The sequence below is a fragment of the Delphinapterus leucas genome, chromosome 7 (assembly GCF_059928025.1).
Source record: "Delphinapterus leucas isolate spDelLeu-1000000601 "Yukka" chromosome 7, BTC_Dleu_Yukka2, whole genome shotgun sequence".
Classification (NCBI taxonomy): domain Eukaryota; kingdom Metazoa; phylum Chordata; class Mammalia; order Artiodactyla; family Monodontidae; genus Delphinapterus; species Delphinapterus leucas.
This window is the reverse complement of record NC_143135.1, coordinates 10704082-10730401: the sequence shown is the minus strand read 5'-3', so window position 1 is coordinate 10730401 and position 26320 is coordinate 10704082. Positions and strand designations below refer to the sequence as shown.

General features: G+C 42.7%; 1 protein-coding gene across 1 annotated transcript in view; it reads left to right on the top strand.

Annotated features, from left to right (window-relative positions):
* STX3 (syntaxin 3) overlaps positions 1-12551 on the top strand; it is a 150387-nt gene extending 137836 nt beyond the window's left edge. Inside the window, exon 11 of the mRNA XM_089914767.1 lies at positions 543-12551. The gene's annotated coding sequence lies outside the window, so the exon portion shown is untranslated. The remainder of the gene's footprint in view (positions 1-542) is intronic.
* The last annotated feature ends 13769 nt before the right edge of the window (positions 12552-26320 follow it).

Here is a 26320-nt window from a genome sequence, read left to right as displayed (position 1 = left end):
GCAATATTAAGAAATGCTACTTGTAAGTTTCCTTACCTCAGCCATCTTGCAGAATCAATCTCTTTACCCTCTCTTTTGGCTTAGCCTGTTAAATTTTTCTTTGAGTACCAAATCAAAGGCAATTTTTAGAAACTCCTTTTTGGATAAAATGGGAGAAAAAGGAAATACGTGTCTTTAGATCTATTTAGATATCTTTGTTTATGGACTGTTCTTCAGGTTGAACCAATTTGTTATTTGTGGCATCCACAGATGTGCTGCTCATATTTCCTTTCAAGGAACGATGCATTGCCCATCCCAGAACAGCCTCCAGCTGTTAACTCCATTGCTCCTTTAGCCTTTGAGCAGAGATCATACTCTTCTCTTGGGGGTTCCAACCCATGCCTGAGCAAGATTGGAACAAAGGTCTAGCCATTGCTGCCCAACCTGGGACTCCTCTAAAGGGCAACTTTTAGAATCCCTTGTTGGACTGGCACAGATACAGTCACGTCTCAGTCTTTGTCTGATGACTTCGCCTGATAAATTCTTTCTCTCTTTCCTTTCAGAGGAATTACTCTTCAATAAAAACTGACACTCCTGAGGAGCTGAGTCAAGATGGCACAGTGGGAAGGCCCTGAGTTCACCTCCTCTCATGGGCACACCAAAAATGACAACTATTTATAGAGCAACTATTGATGAGAAAGACTGGAATCTACCAGAAAAGATCCTCTACAACTAGAAATATAAAGAAGGAACCACAACAAAACAGGTGTGGTTGGGGGAGGATGTGGTATAGTCAAGACCCATATCCCTGAATGGGCAACCCACAAACAAGAGGATAATTACAATTTCAGAGTTCTCCCCAAGGAGCAAGGGGTCTAAGCCCCACATCAGGCTCCCCAACCTGGGGGTCCTGCACTGGGAGGACAAGCCCCCCAGAACACTTGGGTTTGAAGGCCAGTGGGGCTTGATTTTAGGAGACCCAGAGTCTGTGGGAAGCAAAGACTCCACTTTTAAAGGGCTTTCACAAGATCTCACACATTCTGGGACCCAGGGTAGAGCAGTAATTTGAAAGGAGCCTGGGTCAGACTCACCTGCTGATCTTGGAGAGGCTCCTAGAGAGGCAGGAGGCAACTGGAGCTCACCCTGGGGACATCGACACTGGTGGCAGCCATTTTTTGAAGCTTGTTCTATCACATGGACACGGGTGCTGGCAAGGACCATTTTGTAATCTTCCCTCTAGCTTATTAGCCTCAGGACTGCCCAGCCCTGCCCACCAGCCTGTAGGCACCAATACTGGAATGCCTCAGGCTAAGCAACTAGCTGGGTGGGGACACAGCCCCATCCACTAGTAGGCAGGCTGCCTTAAGACCCCTGAACCCACAGCCATCCCTGGGCATGGCTCTGTCCACCACAGAGCCCAGGACCTGGCCCAGTATGCAGGCACTAGACTGGATATCCCAGGGCCCTACAGCCAGAGAGTCTGGGACACAGCTCTGCCCACCATTAGGCAGCACCAGTCTGGGGACCTGCTGGATCTCAGCCCTACTCACTAGTGGGCTGACACAAGCTTCAGGACACCCTCAACCCTGCAGCCAGCTGTGTCAGGAACTGGCCTCACCCACCAGGAGGCTGACACTAGATCTGGGAATCCTGGCCCCATAACCACCCAACCCAGAACCTGGCTCTGCCCACCAGTGAGCCAGCACTACCCCAGAGACCCCCAGATTTTCACAGCCAGACTTCTCATGACCTAGCTCAGCCAACCAGCAACTGGCAGCCTCCAGGCAGGCCCTGGCAACCAATCAGACCTGGGACCAGCCATGCCTACAAGACCACTCACAGCCCACCACAACAGAAGGACCCAAACAGCCTGCATGGGGCGGGGGGCGGGGAATCCCTAGAGGATATAGCTCTGGTGACCAGGGGGCAGTGCACTGCTGGGACACATAGGACATCGCCTACAAAGGGCCACTTCTCCAAGGCTGGGAAATGTAATCAACCTACCATATACATAAAAATAAAAACTGCAAATTAGGCAAAATGAGGAGATGAACACGTTCCAAATGAAGGAGCAAGATAAAACCCCCAAAGAAGAACTAAGTGAAACAGAGATAGGCAATCTAACAGATAAAGAGCTCAAGGTAATGATCATAAAGATGCTCAGAGAACTCCGGAGAAGACTGGGTGAACAGAGTGAGAATGAGAAGTTTTTAATGACGAGTTATAAAATTTAAGAAGACAGACACAAACAGATGAAGAATACAATAACTGAAATGAAAAATACACTAGAAGGAATCAACAGTAGATTAAATGATACAGAGGAACAGACCAGCAAGCTGGAAGACAGTAGTGGAAATCACTGATGCTGAACAGAAAACAGAATGAAAAGAAGTGAGGACAGTTTAAGAGACCTCTGGGCCAACATCAAACATCCTAACATTCACATTATAGGGGTCCCAGAAGGAGGAGAAAGAGGAAAATGTCTGAGAATGTATTTGAAGACATAATAGCTGAAAACTTCCCTAACCTGGCAAAGCAAACAGTCACCCAAGTCCAGAAAACACAGAGAGTCCCAAACAGGATTAATCCAAAGAGGTCCACACCAAGACACATTGTAATTAAATGGCAAAAATTAAAGACAAGAGAATATTAAAACCAGCAAGGGAAAAACAACGAGTCACATACAAGGGAACTCCCACTAGGCTGTCAGCTGAATTTTCAGCAGAAACTCTGCAAGCCAGAAAGGAGTGGCATGATATAGTTAAAGTGATGAAAGGGAAACGCCTACAACCAAAAATACTCTACCCAGCAAGACTCTCATTCAGATTTGCAGACAAGCAAAAGCTAAAAGAGTTCAGCATCACCAAACCAGCTTTATAAGAAATATTAAAAGGACTTCTCTAAGCAAAAAAGAAAAGGCCACGACTAGAAACATGAAAATTATAAAAGGAGAAAGCTCATCAGGAAAGGTAAATATACAATACAGGTAGTAAATCAACCATGTACAAAGCTAATAGGAAGGTTAAAAGACAAAAGTAGTAAAATGATGTCTGCCATAAGCAGTTAAGGAACACACAAAACAAAACATGTAAGGTATGATGTCAAAAACAGTCATCATGAGGAGAGGGTAGTAAAAATGAAGGGTTGTTAAAATGCATTTAAAATTAAGCGATCAGCAACTTAAAATAATCACATATATGTATATAGGTTGCTTTATATTAACCTCATGGTACCCAGAAACCAAAAATATATAATAGATACACAAAAAAGAGAAAGAGTTATTATATATGTTTAACTAAAAGATTCAAACTCATAGAAGCAGACAGTTAAATGGTGGTTGCCAGGACTGGGGGAGGGGAAATGAGGAGTTTTTATTTAACAGGTACAAAGTTTCAGTTAGGCAAGATGAGTAAGTTCTAGAGCTCTGTTGTACAACATTGTGCCTATAGCTAACAATATTGTATGGCACACTTTTTAAGAGGGTAGATCTCAGGTTAAATTTTTTTACCACAATAAAAAATAAACATTTCTGTTCCCAAAGTTGCCATAAACACTGTTAAGAAATAACATAACACTTTGCAAATCCACAAGGATTAGTATCCAGAATGTCATGCAAATCAGCTGAAAAACAAACTCTGCTCAATATGCTATAATAATGTAAATGGGAAAAGAATTTGAAAAAGGATAGATGTATGTGTATGTATAACAGAATCCCTTTGTTGTGCACCTGAAACTAACACAACATTGTTAATCAACCATACTCCAACATAAAATGAAAAATAAAACAAATTCTGATACAAAACGGACAAAAGCCATCAACAGGCAGTATACAAAAGAGGAAATGTGATAAAAGCAATCTCATTAGTAATCATGACACAGTTAATTAAAATCCACAAGCACCCTTTTCCCCTTCCAGACTGGCAAATATTGTTTCCTGAAACCAAGTGTTGGTGAGGGTGTGGAGAAACTCTAGAGGGAGGATAAACAAATACAATAACTGTATTGAGGAATTGCTAACTATCTAGGAAATAGTAGAATTGTATATTCTGTGCGTGTGCACATATACATGCTTATGCACCCCAGCATTTCCATTCCCTTGGAACTACACCCTAGAAGACCCAGGAACACTCATACATACGCAGGAGGAGCTGTGTACAAGGATGTAAATAGCAACATTATGAAAACTAGCAACTGGTGGCAAGTTAAATGTCCTTCAGCAAAGACTGGACACATAATTTGTGGCATGATCATACAATAAAATATCGAAAGCAATAATGAACAAAGATGTACAAAACAATAGTATATAATATTCATGGCTGCATGATACTTACAGATCCAGAAATTCTATTGTCATACATTTCTGGCCTATAGAACTAGTCCACATCTCAGAAACAAGGAGGAGCAGCCACCCTAGTAGGAGGAAGCCCTTCATTTGGTCAAACCCTGAGCCAAAGCCCACTCAGGAAACAGGAAGTTGTGAGGGGCCGGCTGCTTCCTGAGTTATAGCAGCCGAAGCCATGCTCAGATGTTGGTAGTTAACCACATTTTGGACAGCATTAGAGAATGTCCTATTAGCTCAACCTCCTAAAGTTTGGTATTTTATGCTCAAAATTGCAGATTAGTGGGACACGTAAGCAAAATGTACCATTTGAGGGTTTCTAGAACTTTGTCATCTTTAGGCCTGTGAAAGTACCGTTAAATTGTCATAGAGCTCTTGATTCAGGTAGGGAGTTGTGGAGGCTTGTCATGGCCCACTCTCTTGTGTAACTCCTTCTCTGTTAGTGTGGTAGAAGCTGTGAATATGCTGAAATGTCATTCCTGTAATTATGTTACTTTATAGGGAGAAGGGGATTTTTTTTTTCAGTTGACTTTGAGTTAATCAAAATGGAGATTATCTGGGTGGGACTAATCTAATCACACAGGCCCTTTAAAGGCAGAGAGTTTTCTCTAGCTGGTGGCAGCAGTCATTAGAGAGATTTGGGAATGTGAGGAGGATCAGCCCTCTTGCTGGTCTGAAGCTGGAGGGGGCCAGGTGAGAGGACACATAGGCAGCTTTCAGGAGCTGAGAAACACCTGGTTGAGAGCCAGCAAGGAAACAGGGACCTCAGGTCTATAACCGCAAGGAACTGAATTCAGTCAACATCCTGAATGAGGCTGGAAGCAGATTCAAACCCAGATCCTGCAAATAAAAGCTCAGCCTGGCTGACATGTTGATTTTGGCCTCATGGGAACCTAAACAGAGAACCCAGTTGATCCTGCTTGGACTTATGACCTATAGAACTGTAAGGTAATGAGTGGTATTGCCAAATTTATGGTGATATGTTATGTAGCCATAGGAAACTAATACAGAGGGTGTTTTGGGTGCTTGAGAAAATGGAAAGATCACAGTTGCTGGACCCCAGTGAGGTGGGAAAGAATAGTAGGGAATACCATGCAACAGTAAAGAGGAATACATTTGATTTGATTTAAAAACATGCATGTAGCTCAAACACAGAAAGGTAAGTGAAAAATGCAAGAGAAAACCGTAAGATATAGTGCACCAAACTATTTAGAAATATACATTAAAATATATTTTTCACATTTGTACATATATGTTAAAAATTTTGGAAAGTAGTATGGAAGGATATATAGTAAATATTTTTAAGTGTGACCAATATATAGTAGGATATGGAATTGGCGATGCTGAATTAAGGAAAAAAATAATAAGAGGGTCTTTACATAGATGAATGATGCTAGGTGGCCATGCTAAAGAGTATGATCAGCAGAGTTCTGTCTCCTGAGATTCACAATTACAGCACGTAGTAGAACAAAACAGTAGACAAGAGAAAAAAACAAAAACTAAATTATAATTAGAGCTAATATTTAAGCATTTACTATGTGCCAGATACTTTTCTAATTATGTATTTGTATTAACATATTTAGTGCTTCCAATAAGCCTATGAGAGAGGTACTCTTATAGTCCCATTTTGCATTGATTTGTACACAGTTTAGGTAGCTTACATAATGTCACACAGACAGTAAGAGTCCATAGAAATGAAAATCTAGTAGTCTGTTTCCAGAATCTATTTTCTTAACCACTGTGCTAAGGTAGGTTCACGGAGTCTCATTTCCATCAATGGATTTCATCTCCATCAGCAGTCTCCATATTGGAATATTTCTATGCGTGAGAGTACACGAAGACTTTCCAGGGGGAGTTCATGCAGCAATAATTTCAGTGCATTTAATTTCCAGAGTCTCAACTGCCATTTATACTCTTTCCAAACACTGATTTTCCAGAGAATAAACATGAGTTCTCAGTGTCCTTTTATTTTACAAATATAAAATATCACTTGGGTTGGTCTTGCCCAACCCAAGTGATATTCTTTGATGGCATGGGTAACAAAAACTGGAGTGCCAAACAAAATAAAACATTGAAACACTGGCTTAGTAACACTTCCTTCATCAAGACAAGGGGTCAGCAAACTTTTTCTGGAAAGGGCCAAGTAATAAGAATTTTAGGCTTTGTGGTTTCTTTCACAGCAACTCAACTCTGATGTTATAGTGAAAAGCAGTTTAAGTAAATGAATGAACGTGGCTGTGTTTCAGGAAAATTTTACTCGTGGGCTGTAGTTTGCCAACCCCGTTTCTGTCTTTCCTTATCTTATGCATATTTATATTGAGGGTGAAGCTTGGCATCACGAATGGAGAAACTTGACCAGGATAGAATGCTCTGAATTCAAACGGTCAAAAAATTATCGGTTTCTGATGCTGATTATTTTTATTTAATGTTTTAATTGAAAATATTAAAAAAATTTTAAGACACATTATATCAAACCCATGGATAAAATTGGATGTGATTTTTTTTTAATGAAGCATAGCTGATTTATGTTGTGTTAGTTTCAGGTGTACAGCAGTGATTCAGATATATATATATGTATATGTGTATCTACATGTGTGTATATATATTATATCTATTCTTTTTCAGATTCTTTTCCCTTATAGGTTATTACAAAATATTGAGTATAGTTCCCTGTGCTATACAGTAGGTTCCTGTTGGTTATGTTTTATATATAGTGGTGTATATATGTTAATCCCAAACTCCTAATTTATCCCTCCTCCCTCCTTTTCCTTTGGAAACCATAAGTTTGTTTTCCATGTCTATGAGTCTATTCTCTTTTGTAAATAAGTTCATGTTATCTTTTTTTAAAAATTCCACATATAAGTGATATCATATGATATTTGTCCTTCTCTGTCTGGCTTATTTAGTATGATCATCTCCAGGTCCATCCCTGTTGCTGCAGATAGCTTTATTTCATTCTTTTTTATGGCTGAGTAATATTCCATTCTGTGTGTGTGTGTGTGTGTGTGTGTGTGTGTGTGTGTGTGTGTACCCATGTGATTGTCTTTTCAAATTGGTGTGCTAATAGATAGTTAAAACCTACTTTGTCAAATCATATTATGGATAATTCAGAAGACAGTCAATCCTTATCTTATTTTGTCTTATAAAATATTTAACATTTTCTCTCTCCTACTTTGATAGAGACTAGTCATATACTTATTACTCTCATTTGTTCTTGTTGGGCATACAGGAAAGCTGCATTTCCTAGTCTTGCCTGCAGTTGTCTTGGAGTTATGTGACAAACCTAAGTATGCGTTATGGGCTGAATTCTGCCACCCCCCAAATTCATGTATTGAAGTCCTAACCCCTAGTATCTCAAAGTGTGATTTGATGGAGATAGGGTCTTTAAAGAGATAATAATATAAAATGAGGTCATGTGAATTGGCCCTAGTCCAGTATGACTGGCATCTGTAAAGAAAAGGCGATTAGGGTGTAGACATGCACAGAAAGAAGACCACGTATGGAGACACAGAGAAGATGATAATCCACAAGCCAAGGGAAGAGGCTTCCAGGAAAAAAACAATATTTCTGAAACTGATGTCAGAATTCTGGGATTCTACAGGATAGGGCAATAGAGCTGTCAGCTCTGAACATGCATTATCCTTCAAGGAAAGGGAGAGAATAACTCTGAAGGCGGTTTGGAGTTTGGCAGGGCTGACACTGCCACCACAGGCCCACAAGGCCCAGGGTCAACGGGCTGGGGCCGCTGCCCCTGTGGGCCTGGAGTGCAGAGCACGGAGCCAAAGAAGATTATTCTTGAGCCTTAAAATCTAATGGAATTTGCCCTGCTGGGTTTTGGACTTGCTTTCCAATTTCTCTTTTCCAGCTTCTCCCTTTTGGAATGGGAAGTCTATCCTATGCTTGCTCTACCTTGTATTTTGGAAGCAGATAACTTGTCTGGTTTCACAGGATCACAGCTGGAGAGGAATTTTGCCCCAGGATGAATCATACCTCAAGTCTCACCTATACTTGATTTAGATGATGTTTAGTTAATATTTTGGTCTTAAGAGTTGATGTTGGAATGGGTTAAGATTTGGGGGGATGTTGGGATGGGGTGACTGTAGTTTGCATGTGAGAAGGACATGGTTTTGGGGGGACCAGAGGGTGAATTGTTATGGCCTGAATGGTGTCCCTCCAAAATGGCATATTGAAGTCCTAACCCCCAGTAGATCAGAATGTGACTGTATTTGGAAATAGAGTTTTTAAAGAGCTGATTAAGGTTATCTGAGGTTGTTAGGATGGGCCCTAATCCTTTATGGCTGGTGTCCTTATAAGAAGAGGAAATTAGGACAGGGACACATACACACAGAGGTCCATGTGTGAAGACACAGAGAGAAGATGGCCATCTACAAGCCAAGGAGAGAGGCCTCAGGAGAAACCAACCCTGCCCACACCTTGATCTCAGGCTTCTAGCTTCTTAGAATTGTGAGAAAATAAATTTCTGTTTTTAAGCCACCCAGTCTACGGTGCTTTGTCATGAAAGCCCCAGCTAACCAATGTAGTATGAGACTAATATTTGTTCTGCTCTGGGATATTTGACTCTGTTATTATGTTCACTGCCTAAAAAAATCTTCTTTTTCTTCTATGCTGGTCTATAGTATTTAGATATGTTGACCCAAAACAAATAGACTGCCAGCTATTCCTCCAGCAAAGATGGGTTTATTTGGGACTAGCAGAGAGTTGCAATCTGGGGTCTGGAACCATGGCGAGCCACGTGCAAGTCCTGGCACAGCAAGGGCAGGAGAACACTTTAATAGGGACGAAAAAGGCTCCATGGCTTTTCACTGGCTGAGTCCCTGCCAGGAAAGAAGAGGATTGTTTCTTCTTCCTGTTGGGCTTTTATCATCCCAGGGCGTGAGAGCTCCGCCTTCCGGGTCTCACAACTCTATTTAATCGAGGTTTCTGTTTATTACATTTTTACAGATCACAGGTAGTGAAAATATTTGGCGGCACCTGGAGAATGGGTGTGATGTGATGTTTATGTTATCATTAACAGGTCACTTCTAGAAACCGTTACAAATATTACCTAAGAAGAGGCATACCCCTGATTCAGGACAAGTTCTGTTCAGAGAACACTGAAAAGATTTTAATTTAATTTTGGACTTGGTGGTGGTGTTGGACTGGTAATCAAAGCACCCTCTTTTTTTTTTTTTTTTTTTTTTTGCGGTACGCGGGCCTCTCACTGTTGTGGCCTCTCCCGCTGCGGAGCACAGGCTCCAGACGCGCAGGCTCAGCGGCCATGGCTCACGGGCCCAGTCTCTCCGCGCATGTGGGATCTTCCCGGACCGGGGCACGAACCCGTGTCCCCTGCATCGGCAGGCGGGCTCTCAACCACTGCGCCACCAGGGAAGCCCAAAGCACCCTCATTTTTGGCCTAGCAATTACCACCTGCTTTGTTAATCTAGGACTAAGCCCTTCTCCATATTGCCTATCAGAAGCCCTGTCAGTAAAATGAGAATATTTCTAGGTGTCTTCCATTTCCTTTATCGTTTTGGAAATAAATAGTGTGGGCTGAAATAGGAAATTTTTACCCACAGCACTAACTTCATTTATTTCCAGCAGTTCTTTAATTTATTCTAACCAGTCCTAAATAAATTACTTGGATTTCTAGGCTATGTTATTCAGCATAACTAGGATTAACCTTTAACTACAGGTACTAAACAACCAATGAAAACATAAGCCTGCATATAACAAGTTTTACATATGATGAGGCACCCTAGCACGGTTCGTTAAGAAATAATAGATAACCTATTAGGAGAAAATGCATTTTATTATAATTCCTTATGAGGTTAAAGAGAGAGGCAGACCCTACTTAACAAGGGATCGTAAAGCAACAAAGGGGCATTCCATTTAAAATCAAATTATCAGGGACCTTGAAGATGGCGGAAGAGTAAGATGCGGAGATCACCTTCCTCCCCACAGATACACCAGAAATACAGCTACATGTGGAACAACTCCTACAGAACACCTACTGAAGGCTGGCAGAAGACCTCAGACCTCCCAAAAGGCAAGAAACTCCCCACGTACCTGGGTAGGGCAAAAGAAAAAACAGACAAAAGAATAGGGACAGCACCTGCACCAGTGGGAGGGAGCTGTGAAGGAGGAAAAGTGTCCACACACTAGGAAGCCCCTTCGCGGGCGGAGACTGCGGGAGGCGGAGGGCGAAGCTTCGGGGCCGCGGAGGAGAGCGCAGCAACGGGGTGCGGAGGGCAAAGCGGGGAGACTCCCGCACAGAGAATCGGTGCCGACCGGCACTCACCAGCCCGAGAGGCTTGTCTGCTCACCCGCCGGGGCGGGCGGGGCTGCGGGCTGAGGCTCGGGTTTCGGTTTCCGACGGAGCGCAGGGAGAGGACTGGGGTTGGCGGCTTGAACATAGCCTGAAGGGGTTAGTGCACCACGGCTAGCCGTGAGGGAGTCCGGGGAAAAGCCTGCACCTGCCGAAGAGGCAAGAGACTTTTTCTTCCCTCTTTGTTTCCTGGTGCGCGAGGAGAGGGGTTTAAGAGCGCTGCTTAAAGGAGCTCCAGAGACGGGCGCGAGCCGCGGCTAAAAGCGCGGACCCCAGAGACGGGCGCGAGCCGCGGCTAAAAGCGCGGACCCCAGAGACGGGCGGGAGACGCTAAGGCTGCTGCTGCCGCCACCAAGGGGCCTGTGTGCGGGCACAGGTCACTCTCCACACCCCTCTTCCGCGGAGCCTGTGCAGCCCGCCACTGCCAGGTTCCCGGGATCCAGGGACAACTCCCCCGGGAGAACGCACGGCGGGCCTCAGGCTGGTGCAATGTCACGCCGGCCTCTGCCGCCACAGGCCCGCCCCGCACGCAGTGCCCCTCCCTCCCCCCCGGCCTGAGTGAGCCAGAGACCCCGAATCAGCGGCTCCTTTAACCCCGTCCTCTCTGAGCAAAAAACAGACGCCCTCCAGCGACCTACACGCAGAGGCAGGGCCAAATCCTAAAGCTGAGCCCCTGTGAGCTGTGAGAACAAAGAAGAGAAAGGGAAATCTCTCCCAGCAGCCTCAGAAGCAGTGGATTAAAGCTCCACAATCAACTTCATGTACCCTGCATCTGTGGAATACCTGAACAGACAACCGATCATCCCAGATTGAGGAGGTGGACTTTAGGAGCAAGATCTATGATTTTTTCCCCTTTTCCTCTTTTTGTGAATGTGTATGCTTCTGTGTGAGATCTTATCTATATAGTCTTGCTTCCACCATTTGTCCTAGGGTTCTATCCGTCCATGGTTTTTTAAAAAAATTTTATCTTAATAATTAATTTAAATAACTTTATTATACTTTACCTTCGTTCTTTCTTTCCTTCCTTCCTTCCTTCCCTCCTTTAGACAACGAATCATCCCAAATTGAGGAGGTGGTCTCTGAGAGCAAGATTTATGATTTTTCCCCCTTTACCTCTTTTTGTGAGGGTGTATGTGTATGCTTCTGTGTAAGATTTTGTCTGTATAGCTTTGCTTCCAACATTTGTCCTAAGGTTCTATCCGTCCTTTTTTTTTCTAAATAAGTATTTTTTAATTCAATAACTTTATTATACTTTATTTTATTTTTACTGTATCTTCTTTCTTTCTGTCTTTTTTCCTTCTTTCTCTCCTTCCTTCCTTCCTCCCTCCCTCCTTTCTTTCCTTCTTGCCTTCTTTCCTTCTTTGCGTCTTTCTTTCTTTCTTTCTTCCTTCCCTCCTTTCCTTCTTTCTTTCCTCATACTTCTACTAATTCTCTCTACTTTTTCTCCCTTTTATTCTGAGCCGTGTGGATGAAAGGCTCTTGGTGCTCCAGGCAGGAGTCAGGGCTCTGCCTCTGAGGTAGGAGAGCCAACTTCAGGACACTGGTCACCAAGAGACCTCCCAGCTCCACATAATATCAAACGGCGAAAATCTCCCAGAGACCTCCATCTTAACACCAGCACCCAGCTTCACTCAACGACCAGCAAGCCACAGTGCTGGACAACCTATGCCAAACAACTAGCAAAAACAGGAACACAACCCCACCCATTAGCAGAGAGGCTGCCTAAAATCATAATAAGGCCACAGACATCCCAAAACACACCACCAGACGTGGACCTGCCCACTAGAGAGACAAGATCCAGCCTCATCCACCAGAACACAGGCACTAGTCCCCTCCACCAGGAAGCCTACACAACCCACTGAACCAACCTTAGCCACTGGAGACAGACATCAAAAACAGCGGGAACTACGAACCTGCAGCCTGCAAAAAGGAGACCCCAAACACAGTAAGATAAGCAAAATGAGAAGACAGAAAAACACACAGCAGATAAAGGAGCAAGATAAAAATGCACCAGACCTAACAAATGAAGAGGAAATAGGCAGTCTACCTGAAAAAGAATTCAGAATAATGATAGTAAGGATGATCCGAAATCTTGGAAATAGAATGGACAAAATGCAAGAAACAGTTAACAAGGACCTAGAAGAAATAAAGATGAAACAAGCAACGATGAACAACACAATAAATGAAATTAAAAGTACTCTAGATGGGATCAATAGCAGAATAACTGAGGCAGAAGAACGGATAAGTGACCTGGAAGATAAAATGGTGGAAATAACTACTGCAGAGCAGAATAAAGAAAAAAGAATCAAAAGAACTGAGGACAGTCTCAGAGACCTCTGGGACAACATTAAACGCACCAACATTCGAATTATAGGGGTTCCAGAAGAAGAAGAGAAAAAGAAAGGGACTGAGAAAATATTTGAAGAGATTATAGTTGAAAACTTCCCTAATATGGGAAAGGAAATAGTTAATCAAGTCCAGGAAGCACAGAGAGTCCCATACAGGATAAATACAAGGAGAAATACGCCAAGACACATATTAATCAAACTGTCAAAAATTAAATACAAAGAAAGCATATTAAAAGCAGCAAGGGAAAAACAACAAATAACACACAAGGGAATCCCCATAAGGTTAACAGCTGATCTCTCAGCAGAAACCTTACAAGCCAGAAGGGAGTGGCAGGACATACTGAAAGTGATGAAGGAGAAAACCCTGCAACCAAGATTACTCTACCCAGCAAGGATCTCATTCAGATTTGATGGAGAAATTAAAACCTTTACAGACAAGCAAAAGCTGAGAGAGTTCAGCACCACCAAACCAGCTTTACAACAAATGCTAAAGGAACTTCTCTAGACAAGAAACACAAGAGAAGGAAAAGACCTATAATAACGAACCCAGGGAAGCTCAGGGCCAGTTAACAATAAAAGTTAACAATAAAAGACACCCTCATTGGCAGAGAAAAACAAACTTTCGAGGTGATTTTCCTAGTCCTACCTTTAGAACACTCACATGCCCTCCCATCTCCAAGAAGAATCCAAGTGATCCTGTGTGTGGATGAGAATTAACCCAAACAAGATCTTAGATGCCTTATTTTTCAGTTCTAAGTGGAAGACCATCTCCCTTAGGACATTTATATTAGTAATTATGGACAATTACTAATATAATTACTACCTTTATTCCTGATTTAAATTCCTGGAAAGCAAAACCTTTGCTCTAATCTTGGTATCCCTGTTTAGTTTTGATATTTTCTCAAGCAATACAGTCATTTGACCAAAATTAACAAAGCTAGGATAGAAATCTAGTGATCATAACTTAACCCAGTGCAATTTTTCAATACTTCATTTTCTCTTACTACTAACTGTGACCTAGTAATTATTTTCATGTCTTTTTTTTTTTTTTTTTTTTTTTTGCGGAACGCGGGCCTCTCACTGTCGTGGCCTGTCCCGCTGCAGAGCACAGGCTCCGGACACGCAGGCTCAGCAGCCACGGCTCACGGGCCCAGCCGCTCTGCAGCTGTGGGATCCTCCCGGACCGGGGCACGAACCCACGTCCCCTGCATCGGCAGGCGGACCCCCAACCACTGCGCCACCAGGGAAGCCCAGTAATTATTTTCTTTAAAATTTTGTCCTCTTTGCATGAGAATATAAGCTCCATGAGAATGGAGACTTGGTCTCTTTTGTTCATTGTTGTAATGCTTAGAGCCAAGAATAAGCCAATACAATAACTGCTCAATATGCATTTGTTGACTGAATATATGAACGATACTTGCCTGTCGCTGAGAAAGCGAGAAGCAGGCACAGAGTCCCCCTGATCACTGGGCTGTGTTTTAGGAGAACTAAACAGAAGTAAAACTTGGACTTGTGATGAAGAGAAGGGCCCAAAGATGAAGTCTTCTAGATGAGCTTCTAAAGGATCAAAGAGAGCCAGTGGTTTCAAGATATATTATACCCTGCCAGTCAAAAGACAATCAAAGAGATAATATTTATAACTGAAACATTCAAGTTTGCTAAAGGCCAAGAAACAAGGTGGTGAAATATAGGACCTGGCAGTTAAACCCCAGAGTAATTTGGGACTGCTGGTAAATTAGAGGATAAATTGGAAAATCTGAGAAGGAATTATCTGCTCTTTTAAATAGGCAGGCAGGGACTTCCCTGGCAGTGCAGTGGTTAAGACTCTGAGCTTCCACCACAGGGGGCACGGGTTCCATCCCTGGTGGGGGAACTAAGATCCCTCATGCCACGCAGTGTGGTCAAAATGTAAAAGAAATATAAATTTATTAAAAAAAATAGGCAGGCATAGAACTACTGGAAGGTTACCTATGGTGGGACTGACTAGCTTTTAGGGGTAAACTGTTCACAGTCCCAAAGCCATCTTTAGCTGCCAAATTACCTCAATCCTGATGTTGCTATCAGAGGGATGGTATTGTAGGACTGAGAATCTCAGTCCTACAATTGTGAAAGTGACTCCACACAAAACAACTGGCCTATGAAAAGAAACGAAATTGAGTTATTTGTAGTGAGGTGGATGGACCTAGAGTCTGTCATACAGAGTGAAGTAAGTCAGAAAGAGAAAAACAAATACCGTATGCTAACACACATATATGGAATCTTAAAAAAAAAATGGTTCTGAAGAACCTAGGGGCAGGACAGGAATAAAGACGCAGACGTAGAGAATGGACTTGAGGACACAGGGAGTGGGAAAGGTAAGCTGGGACGAAGTGAGAGAGTGGCATTGACATATATACACTACCAAATGTAAAACAGATAGCTAGTGGGAAGCAGCCACATAGCACAGGGAGATCAGCTCTGTGCTTTGAGACCACCTAGAGGGGTGGGGTAGGGAGGGCGGGAGGGAGACGCAAGACGGAGGAGATATGGTGATATATGTATATGTATAGCTGATTCACTGTTATAAAGCAGAAACTAACACACCATTGCAAAGCAATTATACTCCAATAAAGATGTTAAAAAAAAAAAACAAAAAAAAAACAAAGAGGGCTTCCCTGGTGGCGCAGTGGTTGAGAGTCCGCCTGCCGATGCAGGGGACGCGGGTTCGTGCCCCGGTCCGGGAAGATCCCACGTGCCGCGGAGCGGCTGGGCCCGTGAGCCACGGCCGCTGAGCCTGCGCGTCCGGAGCCCGTGCTCCGCAACTGGAGAGGCCACAGCAGTGAGAGAGGCCCGCGGACCGCAAAACAAAACAAAACAAAGAAACACAACTGGCCTGTCCATTCTCCCTTTTTGGCTCATATATGGTGGGTAGACTAGGTATTCGCCCTTTACACAGAGAGGAAGAGGGTGACTTGAATATTAAATCACTTGTTATTCCGGGCAGTGAGATTTAGTGCAAAGGCCCTGGTTGGCGACTTGCCAAAACAGAAAGGCCAGTGTTGTCAGAAGGTAACAAACCAAGAATGAAATAATGCCATTTTCAGCAACATAGATGGACCTGGAGGTTATCATACAAAGTGAAGTCAGTCAGAGAAAGGCAAATATTTGATACATATACATACACTGTGAACGTGTTTCTCCAAGGTTTGTTCCCAAGCATCACTGTCCACAGCTGAAGCCAAGATAACCTGTGTCCATCTCAGATATATGGAAACTTCTTCAATCTAATTAACCAACCCAATGAGCTATCCTTAACGGGGAAAGGGATATTATGGGGAAAAGGAAGGTGCCAGGGGTGAAGGCAGGTGGGGAAACAGGGCATTCCCACCTCAACCATCCAAAGCAGATCATCTAGTGTAGGCCCTTAGCTATTAGCAATGTAGCAGCTAACTGAAATGTTCAGATTTGGAAAGTCAAAGACGCAGCCTCATTACTGATCGTCAATTACCCACCAAGTCTCCTATTACTCTGTAAATACCTGGCTGTTCTCCAGAGCAAGCCCAAATCAGAGAAGAAAGGAGTTGCAGTAACAGAAAAACCTCCATCTGGCCGGACCCCAAGGCAACATCCGCTCAGGAAACAGGAAGTTGTGAGAGGTCCAATTGCGTTGTGTTAATATAACTGAAGCCCGTCAGGTGTCTACAATAATCCATCACTTTGGGCAGCCTGGGGAGAGCCTTTACTCTTTATAAGCAAAACCTCCTAAAATTTAGTATTTTATTATTATAGGTACTAATGATTAATAAGGTGAGTAAAATGTATCATTTGAATATTAGCACTGAGCAAAGTTTATAAAGCTATGTGTTTCTCCAGAGAAACAGGACCAACAGGATGTATGTATGTATTTTTTGTAAGGAATTGGCTCAAATTCATAACGTGATTGTGGAGGCTGAAAAGCCCCGAGATCTTTAGCTGGCAAGCTGGGGACACAGGAGAACTGATAATGTACTTCTAATCCAAAGGCCTGCAGGCTCAAGATCCAGAAAGAACCAATGTTTCAGCCTGAGTCTAAAGGCAGGAAAAACCAATATCCCAGCTCAAAGGCAATCAGGCAGAAGCCACGCCCTCATTCAGCCTTTTTGTTCTATTCAGGCCTTCAGCTGATGGGATGAGGCCCACCCACCTTAGGCCGACAATCTTCTTTACTCGGTTTACAGATTCAAATGTTACTGTCATCCAGAAACACCCTCACGAATACACCCAGAATAATATTAGAACAAATATCTTTTTTTTTTTTTTTTTTTTGCGGTACACGGGCCTCTCACTGTTGTGGCCTCTCCCGTTGTGGAGCACAGGCTCTGGACGCGCAGGCTCAGCGGCCATGGCTCACGGGCCCAGCCGCTCCACGGCATGTGGGATCTTCCCGGACTGGGTCACGAACCCGTGTCCCCTGCATCGGCAGGCGGACTCTCAACCACTGTGCCACCAGGGAAGTCCCCAAATGTAGTTTTAAAAAAAAAGATAGATACAGCCATCTTTCTTTAAATCCAGAGCATCCTACAGGGAAGCTCTGGATTTAAAGGAAGGATTGGACTAAGGAGGAGCTAAGAAAACTTAAATAGTATTGTTCTCGATGGGAGAAGAGGCAGTTAGGTAAGGGAGAATAGTTGATAACGTGAACTAATGTAATTTAGTGAGAAGGGGTGAATGCATGAACCATGAGTGGGAAGGGAGGACAGATAGGACAAGGATGACTTAATGAGAGCAAATGAGAGATAAGAGGAGAGACCGGTTAAATGTGAGAAGCCTCAGACTATATTTCTGAGAGAAGAGATAACAGTGTGAGCGCATCAGTTATTCAACGATGCTGACTGGAACCAACGAGAAGATAACATCTAGGGCTAACTGGAACCACCCATTCTCAGCTTTTAGGAAAGAACAATCAGACTTAGCCTGGAAGCCCAATGTCTCATGGTCATCAAGACACCACCCTTTCAAACTATTAGCCAAAGTCCACTCATTCCTGGCACTTCCCCAGAACATGTCTACGTCAGAGAGACAAGTAGAAGGTCACTCCACAAGGGCCTTCATTATGCTAGGTCACAGGTTAAGAACACCTTGGGTGGTCAGAAGTTGAGAGGAGCTGGGAAGCCTGAAGTGGGTTTATACCTAATAACACACTTAGATGCATATGATGACCCATTACTCTGGAGAACAAAGAGAAAGCCCTTGACACACTTATAACTCCACCCCCCTGAGGTATGAAGTGCAGGATGTTATTGTGTCAAACCAAATAGAAGCCTTTTGTGAGTCATGTTTAGGACTTTTGAAGTGCCAGGGAGGGTGTTGTCCACAGGCTAACCTTCAGTACTATTATAGGGTGGTTCCCGAAGTGGGGTCCCCAGGGTAGCAGCCTCAGCACCACCTGGGAACTTGTTAGAAATGCAAATTCTTAGTCCCACCCTGGGAGTGGAAGCCCAATATTCAGTGTTTTTTAACAGGCTCCCCAGGTGATCCTGAGGCATGATAAAGTTCAAGAGCCACTTTACTTTGTACGGGGCTGCCCATGTGGGATGATTTTAGGAATGCCAAGCCTTCTGGTCGAAATGCTGAGATACTAATTATTCGCTGTTAGAGTTAATCTTTCAGGTTTGAAGTCTGCTATCCATCTGGGAAAGACGAGAGGAGTAGCTTCATCTACTTCCCACTTTAGACAAAATCAAACTAGGTAGAGTTACACTTCCAAAAGAGATTTCAAGGGTCAAGTTAAGCACACGTTGTTATCATTGGCCAATCCAAGGCCTCTCTTGATTTAACTGATTTAATCCATCAATCCCTCCTCCACCATAGGCGACTCTTCTAATGTATTTAATGACTACCTTTTGAGTCCAATGTGAAATGTGTGCTTTTCTCCCCACCCCATCTAAAATTTCACATACATTAATATTTCATATCCCTGTTCCTTTTTTATTTTTCCTTCTTAGCACTAAACACATACAACATATTTTACCTCTCTATTTTGTTTGTTTTTTCTTATTAGGGTATAAGGTCAAAAAGGGAAGAGATTTTTGTTTTTAAAATTCATGTATTCTTTAGGCATGAAACAATATTTTGCTTATAGTAACCTCTCAGTATATACTGGTTAACTGAATGAATGGTATTGTGGCTGTGTAACTGAAGTACCAAATCACTGATGATTCTATTTCAAGTACAGTTTTGTATAGAATTGACTTCTAGGCTGAAGTCAACAGTGTGGGATAGTCTTGCAGTGGGCCTCTTCAAATATGCATGTGCTAGAAAATATGATTTTTGTATCTATCTGTCTCTTCATTCATCCCTACACATTTTTTTGGTGGGAGGAGGTTTATTTTGGAATCTTGGCTTGTATACATGATTTCTGCAGTTTTCGGGGGGTTTGGATTGCTCCCTGAATGGCTTTGTTTACTAAAACATTGCTAAGAGCAGTAAAAATAAAAGATCATTAGAAGAAAAGGTGGAAAGGGGAGTTGCACAGTTAGCTGGTCAAGTATCAGGAACTCTGGCACTGGCAACACAGGCAGGGTTAGGTGGGGGGTCTCTTTAGGTGTGTTGCCGATGTTACAGATGCAGACTCAGCTGGACAGTTTCTTAATACCTGAGCCCTATGTAGGGAAGTTTTCAGAGTCTTGGTCTTGCCCTAGGCAGACTGAGATCAAGGTGCCCTGTACCCTCACTGAGAAACTAAGCTGCTTCTTGTAGAAATGACAGTGTAAAGGACCTGGGCTCTTCAGAAAGTGTCTTTTCTTGGCTTGAAATCAGGCCAATTAGACATGCAAATTGAAAACATCTATTATTAGTAATGTCTGCACAGAAAATATGTGGGGCTTACAAGGGCAGGGTTGGCTAAGCAGTTAAGAACTCATCCAGGTCCACGACCAGAAGCTCAACGGGCAGTTTGGACTCTGGAAAAACTCTGTCCTGTATCTGGGGATATTTTCCCTTCTCCACCATGTTATACCAAAGAAAGTGACTTGTGTTTGAATCATTACCGCAGAGCATACGATTGAGATTCCTCTGATGGTAACATGGCTTTGAAATTTTAAAAGGTAATACATCTTGACAGAAGTAAACTTTGAAAAGGCATCAGTAGACATGATCATAATTTTCAGAATTTTCTGTGCAAGTAGCCACTTGACACAGAATCTTTGGGACCAAGAATGGGAGGGTTGTTGATATTGCTTGTATTGGGGGATGTGTCATAGTATGACCAAGTGACTGTTGGAGGAACACATGGACAGAGACAAAATCCAACCCTCCGAGCTTGTATTATAGAATAATTTGGCGGGGGGATCTAAGTAGACATCCGGTTCACTCATGCTTCTGAGCTCTCTCTGCTTCTAGTGGATTTCAATTTCTATTCACTCTCTTGCAAGCAAGCTTACTGGCCATATCCCTGCATGCAACTAGCACCAGTTTTCAACACCTGGGTGCTAAATAGCTATTGAGAACAATGTTGGTAATAACCTTTCCCCCAGCTCCCACCTTTCTGGTAACTCAGCCCAGCAGCTTAGAATGCTACATGAGAAATCCAATAAATACAGATATACCGTAAAGTCAAGGTCAAGTTTTATTCATGGACTTGTGGCCACTTTGAAAGTTAAAAACACAAATGGCCTTTCTCAAAGGCATCATGGTTATAATTGATTAAAACCAATTAAAAATATGTAAATATATAAAAATAAAATGCCACATGACATTGTTAAACTGGGTTACTTCTGTGGTGCTGCTGGATGTCCAAGAGCACAGCTTCTACAGTTCATAGGGGAACGGAGGAGTCACGTTCCTCGGAAGGGAGTAGTTGTGTGGGCCAGAAAAAGGTCCCTGGTGGTGCAGCGGTTGAGAGTCCACCTGTCGATGCAGGGGACATGGGTTCGAGTCCTGGTCCGGGAAGATCCCACATGCCGCGAGCAACTAAGCCCGTGCAACACAACAACTGAGCCTGCGCTCTGGAGCCCGCGAGCCACAACTACTGAGGCCATGCGCCACAACTACTGAAGCCCACGCTCCTGGAGCCTGTTCTCTGCAACAAGAGAAGCCACTGCAATGAGAAGCCCGCGCACCGCAACGCTCGCTGCAACTAGAGAAAGCCCGCATACAGCAATGAAGACCCAAGGCAGCCAAAAATCAAAAAATTAATTAATTAAAAAAAGAATAACACATTATCCTGTTCTGTTCAACACCTTCCGCCCCTCACCGCCCCTCATCCTTCGCCGTGGGCTAATAAATTACGGACATGTCTCAAAGTTTATTAATAGGTTTCCAAAGAGCTAATGAAGTCCTATTCCTTTTACTCAAAAGACTACATCAGTCAGGTGGGAAGCTGAGAGACAAGAGCTCGCTGACAAAGAATGGCAGAGGACACTGATGCAAAACAGTGGTTTTCGAGTCATTCTACCTATAATTAAATCTAGGGCTTTCCAGCTGTGACATTAGCAACTCATTTAACATGCCCGTGACCAATTGTCTCAAAGATTAAATAGGGGCGATATTAGTGACTCATGCCTAGGGTTGATAATGACGATTAAAATGCCTGAACTTCTTGTAAACTTGTGGTTGGCACATAGTAAATGTTCAGTAAATGGGATTACTGTCATTAGCAAGGGCTAAACAGCATTTTTTGCTCAAAAGCTGTTGCCTGAAAGAATCTGTGCTTAGCAAACTTTCTAGTTCTGTGTAATTCCAATTGGTTTATAAGAAATTGTATACTTACTGCTCAAACTATAGAATTTTCTTTTTCTTTTTAAAAGTGGGCTGTTGGGTGCTTTTTTTTTTTTTTTTTTTTTGCGGTACACGGGCCTCTCACTGTTGTGACCTCTCCCGTTGCCGAGCACAGGCTCCGGACGCGCAGGCCCAGCGCCCATGGCTCACAGGCCCAGCCGCTCCGCGGCATGTGGGATCTTCCCGGACCGGGGCACGAACCCGTGCCCCCTGCATTGGCAGGCGGACTCTCAACCACTGTGCCACCAGGGAAGCCCTATAATACATATTAGACAGTAGTATCAATATTTAATTTCTTGACTGTAATAATTATGTTGTGTTACGTAGCTGAGTATCCTTGTTCTTAGGAGATTCAGGTTCAAGTATTTAAGAATGAATGTCATGGTATCTGCACCATACTTGAAACTGTTCAGAAGAATTATAAATGTAAATATACAAAATCATACACACAGGATATAAGAGAGCGAATACAGCAAAATACTAACAATTGGTGAATCTAAGTAAATGCTATATTGGTATTCATTGTAAATGCTTTCAACTTTTCTGCAGGTTTGAAACCTGAAAAAAAATGGTGGGGGAAGTGTTATCGAATAGGCCCATAGATGCAGAGAAGACTTGGTTCTTTGGACATTGTTTACCTGCACTTTTCATTTAATCAGAACCTGCGATCTCCAGTAATACAATGATTAGGAGAAAATACAGCACTCTCGAGGAAAGAACCATTCAAGCTGCATTAGTGATGTGTCAGCTGCGTGTGGCAAGTCTATTGCATTTTCCTGTTTACTTAATACGCCTTACCCTGCGTCAGAGGAGATGGGGGCCTCTGTGCTGTTAGCAAATGTTCCTCCTTATTTCTTTGATTTGGTCTGCATGGGGTCTATAACCAGGTATGAATAAGAGAGAATACAGAATAGCAGTTGTGATTTAAGTGGTATGATGGCCTTTTAAAAAATCGTGTAGGGCTTCCCTGGTGGAGCAGTGGTTGAGAATCTGCCTGCCGATGCAGGGGACACGGGTTCGAGCCCTGGTCTGGGAAGATCCCACATGCCGCGGAGCGACTAGGGCCGTGAGCCACAATTACTGAGCCTGCGCATCTGGAGCCTGTGCTCCGCAACGAGAGGCCGTGATAGTGAGAGGCCTGCGCACCGCGATGAAGAGTGGCCCCTGCTTGCCACAACTAAAGAAAGCCCTCGCACAGAAACGAAGACTCAACACAGCCATGAATACATAAATAAATAAAATTTTTTTAAAAAATCGTGTAAGTAGTTCCCTTTATGGCTTTCCGAAATGGGCTTTACCCTGATTGTCAACTGGTAGCTAGTTCTACGTGTTTCCAATCAGATTCATGGTTTTATCATTGCGTGGATGCCATCTTGGCCTTCCCTTCTGACCACCTAACATGCTGATCCCAATATATTATTTTCATATTTTATGAACAAGTCAGAGGCATCTTAAATTTTGGTAGATTCTCTTTTGTCGTCATCTTTCTTCTAATACTTAGTCCCATGCTTGTCATACAATGTATGTTACTGAATTTAACCAAACTAGGATTACTTGCTTAGAGATTTCTGGGAGAGATTTCTGGGCTTCAGGACTGAGAAGACATTGGCTTTCTTAACTCTGGTTATGGTGATTGAAGGTTGGAACAAATAGTAAAGGGAATGAACAGCTGCATTTGATTGGATTCTGATGACTTTGCCTCCACACACACTCAGGCTCTGTACAGATTGAGATTTCTCTGCCATTTATTTGCCGAATTTCTTTGAGTGAGATACTTGAGGTTTCTGTACCTAAGCTGAACCATATGCTAACATCCCTCCCTCACAGGGATACAGTGAGGCTGGAATAAGATAATTCATTTAAAGCATTTGAACAGTGCCAGTCTACTGAACACCCTCCGAAGGAAGTTGTTTTCACAATTATTTTTATCTATTTAAGAAGGAACCTTAGTTTGCTCCAGTATGCCTACCTTCTACTATTGGAGTTAATATTGATTAATATCACCATTGGTGCATTTTCTCCACCTGGGTTGGCCAAAATTTTGTTCGGGTTTTTCCATAAGCCTAACCAACTTTTTGGCCAACTCGATAGAATGTTTTAATTCTGCAAAGAAGAACATCAGTGAATGTGTTCAAGATGCCTTTTTCTTCCCCCTAGGAATCTATAGAGAGATTGCACCTTTGACATCATTAAAACCAGTGCTATGGCATCATTCCCCAGGCTTTCACATCATCCTGACTGATTAAAGCTAAAAGCTAAGGACTTCCTCCTTCTGATAACTCTCAGAGCTGCATAACTGTGGATACACTTGAACAAATCTTAAATCATGTGTGCTCATTTTCCATAAGCAAATTTAGCTGCTCCAGAGGGTGAGTCAATATATCCATCATATGCTCCCAACCCTATATCATATTTGTTTATTGGATATATTTCTCCTATTCAGGTTTTAACTGCTCTATTATATGCCTCCTCCCCCTGGCCCTTAATACATAGACCAGCTTCTTTACTAGTACTCTATGAGACCTAACACCAAGTCCTAGGTGATTCCTTTCTCTTCTCTTTCCTTCCTCACAATTAGTCCAAATGCCGATAGATAGGTTTGAGCAAGGTAGGCCTCTGTGCCGGGGGTTTGAAGTAACTTTTGTGACCCCAAGTTGGGGGTTGAAGCTCCACTGGTATTACGATAGTGTTCACACAAGGGTATAGGTGAAGGGGCTTGGTTCAGGGTTTTAAAACTCAAGCCACTTCCTAGTTGAGTGAAAAGGACATTTGCTTGGAGGAGCAACATAACCTTGGGTTTCAGAGCACTGGTGGGATGTGAAGAGGTTATCCACATGGGGAGGGATGGTCACAGCATGGGGGGGCAGTGTTGGGGCCTGAGTGAGGGGAGTATAGTTTATACATGGTGGGGATGGGGGGTGATAGTAGATTGTTTCATACAGAGATTTTGATCTGAAAATTTCATTTATTTTTTTGGGGGGGTTTGTTAAAACTATCTTTATTGCCTAAAATGTTTTTGTCTTTTTTTGAAATAAAAATATGTTTTCACAAATATTACACGACCACATCCTTATTGTAAAACATGCAAACAATGAAGAAATATACAGAACAAGATATAAAAATCACTTTTTTTATGGAAGTATAGTTGATTTACAGTGTTGTGTTAGTTTCTGGTGTACAGCAAAGTGATTCAGTTATACATGTATGTACATATTCTTTTTCATATTCTCTCCCCTCATGAATTATTAGAAGACATTTAATCTAGTTCCCTATGCTCTACAGTAGGACCTTGTTGTTTATCTATATTATATATAGTAGTTTGAATCTGCTAATCCCAAACTCCTAATTTATCCCTCCTCCAAACCCCCTTTCCCCTCTGGTACCCATGAGTTTCTTTTTTTTTATAGGTCATTTTTTCCTTTATTATAATCCATTCAAGACAGCCCACACATTTTTAGTTAATAATACCAGAATCACAAGACAGGAGGTAACATTGTTTATATAGCAACTGGGCTGGGAATAAGCTAACACAACACTGAAAATCAACTATACTTCAATTAAAAAAAGTTTTTAATTAAAAAAATAAAAGGAATGACAAAATGCAATGCAAACTTCAAGGTGAGCTTTGGAATTACATGATGTAATTGATGTGCCAAGCTTGTTAGTATTCCCAGCCCACTTGCTACGTGAGTTTGTTTTCTGTGTCTGTGAGTCCATTTCTGTTTTGTAAAGGAGTTCATTTGTGTCATGTTTTAGCTTCCACATGTAAGTGATAAGATATGGTAAAAAATTACTCTTTACCTTCAAATTCCTCTGTTTTTCTCCCCTAGATAAAACTCTCTCAACAGTTTGGTGTGAATTCTACAAAGGCATCTATCTATCTATTTATCTACACACATTCAAACATTCTGAAAAGCTCATTTATTAAAGATAATGGAAGTCAGACTTCTCACTATTAGAGAAGGGAATTAAAAATATAGAAAAAAATATAGAAAAAACCCTGAAATGAACCATATAGGTTTGAATTCAAATTGGAGATGTGAATTTGAACTCATGGTTTTCAAGTTATAGAAACAGATATAGAAATCATGTAAATCTAAGCATGCACATACCTTGCTCCTTCATCTGCTGCATATTTCTCTTCTTATTTTGTTTAACTTACTCTGTTTGGGGTCTCCTTTTCGCAGGCTGCAGGTTCGTAGTTCCTGTTGTTTTTGGTGTCTGCCCCCAGTGGGTGAGGTTGGTTCAGTGGGCTGTGTATGCTTCCTGGTGGAGGCGACTGGAGTCTGTGTTCTGGTGGGTGGGGCTGGATCTTGTCTTTCTGGTGGGCAGGGCCGCGTCTGGTGGCGTGTTTTGGGGTGTCTGTGAATTTAGTATGATTTTAGGCAGCCTCTCTGCTAATGGATGGGGCTGTGTTCCTATCTTGCTAGCTGTTTGGCATGGGGCAACCAGCGCTGGAGTCTGCTGGCCGTTGGGCGGAGCTGGGTCTTAGCGTTGAGATGGAGATCTCTGGGAGAACTCTCACCGATTGATATTACGTGGAGCTGGGAGGACTCTGGTGGTCCAATGTCCTGAACTCTCCTCTTCCACCCC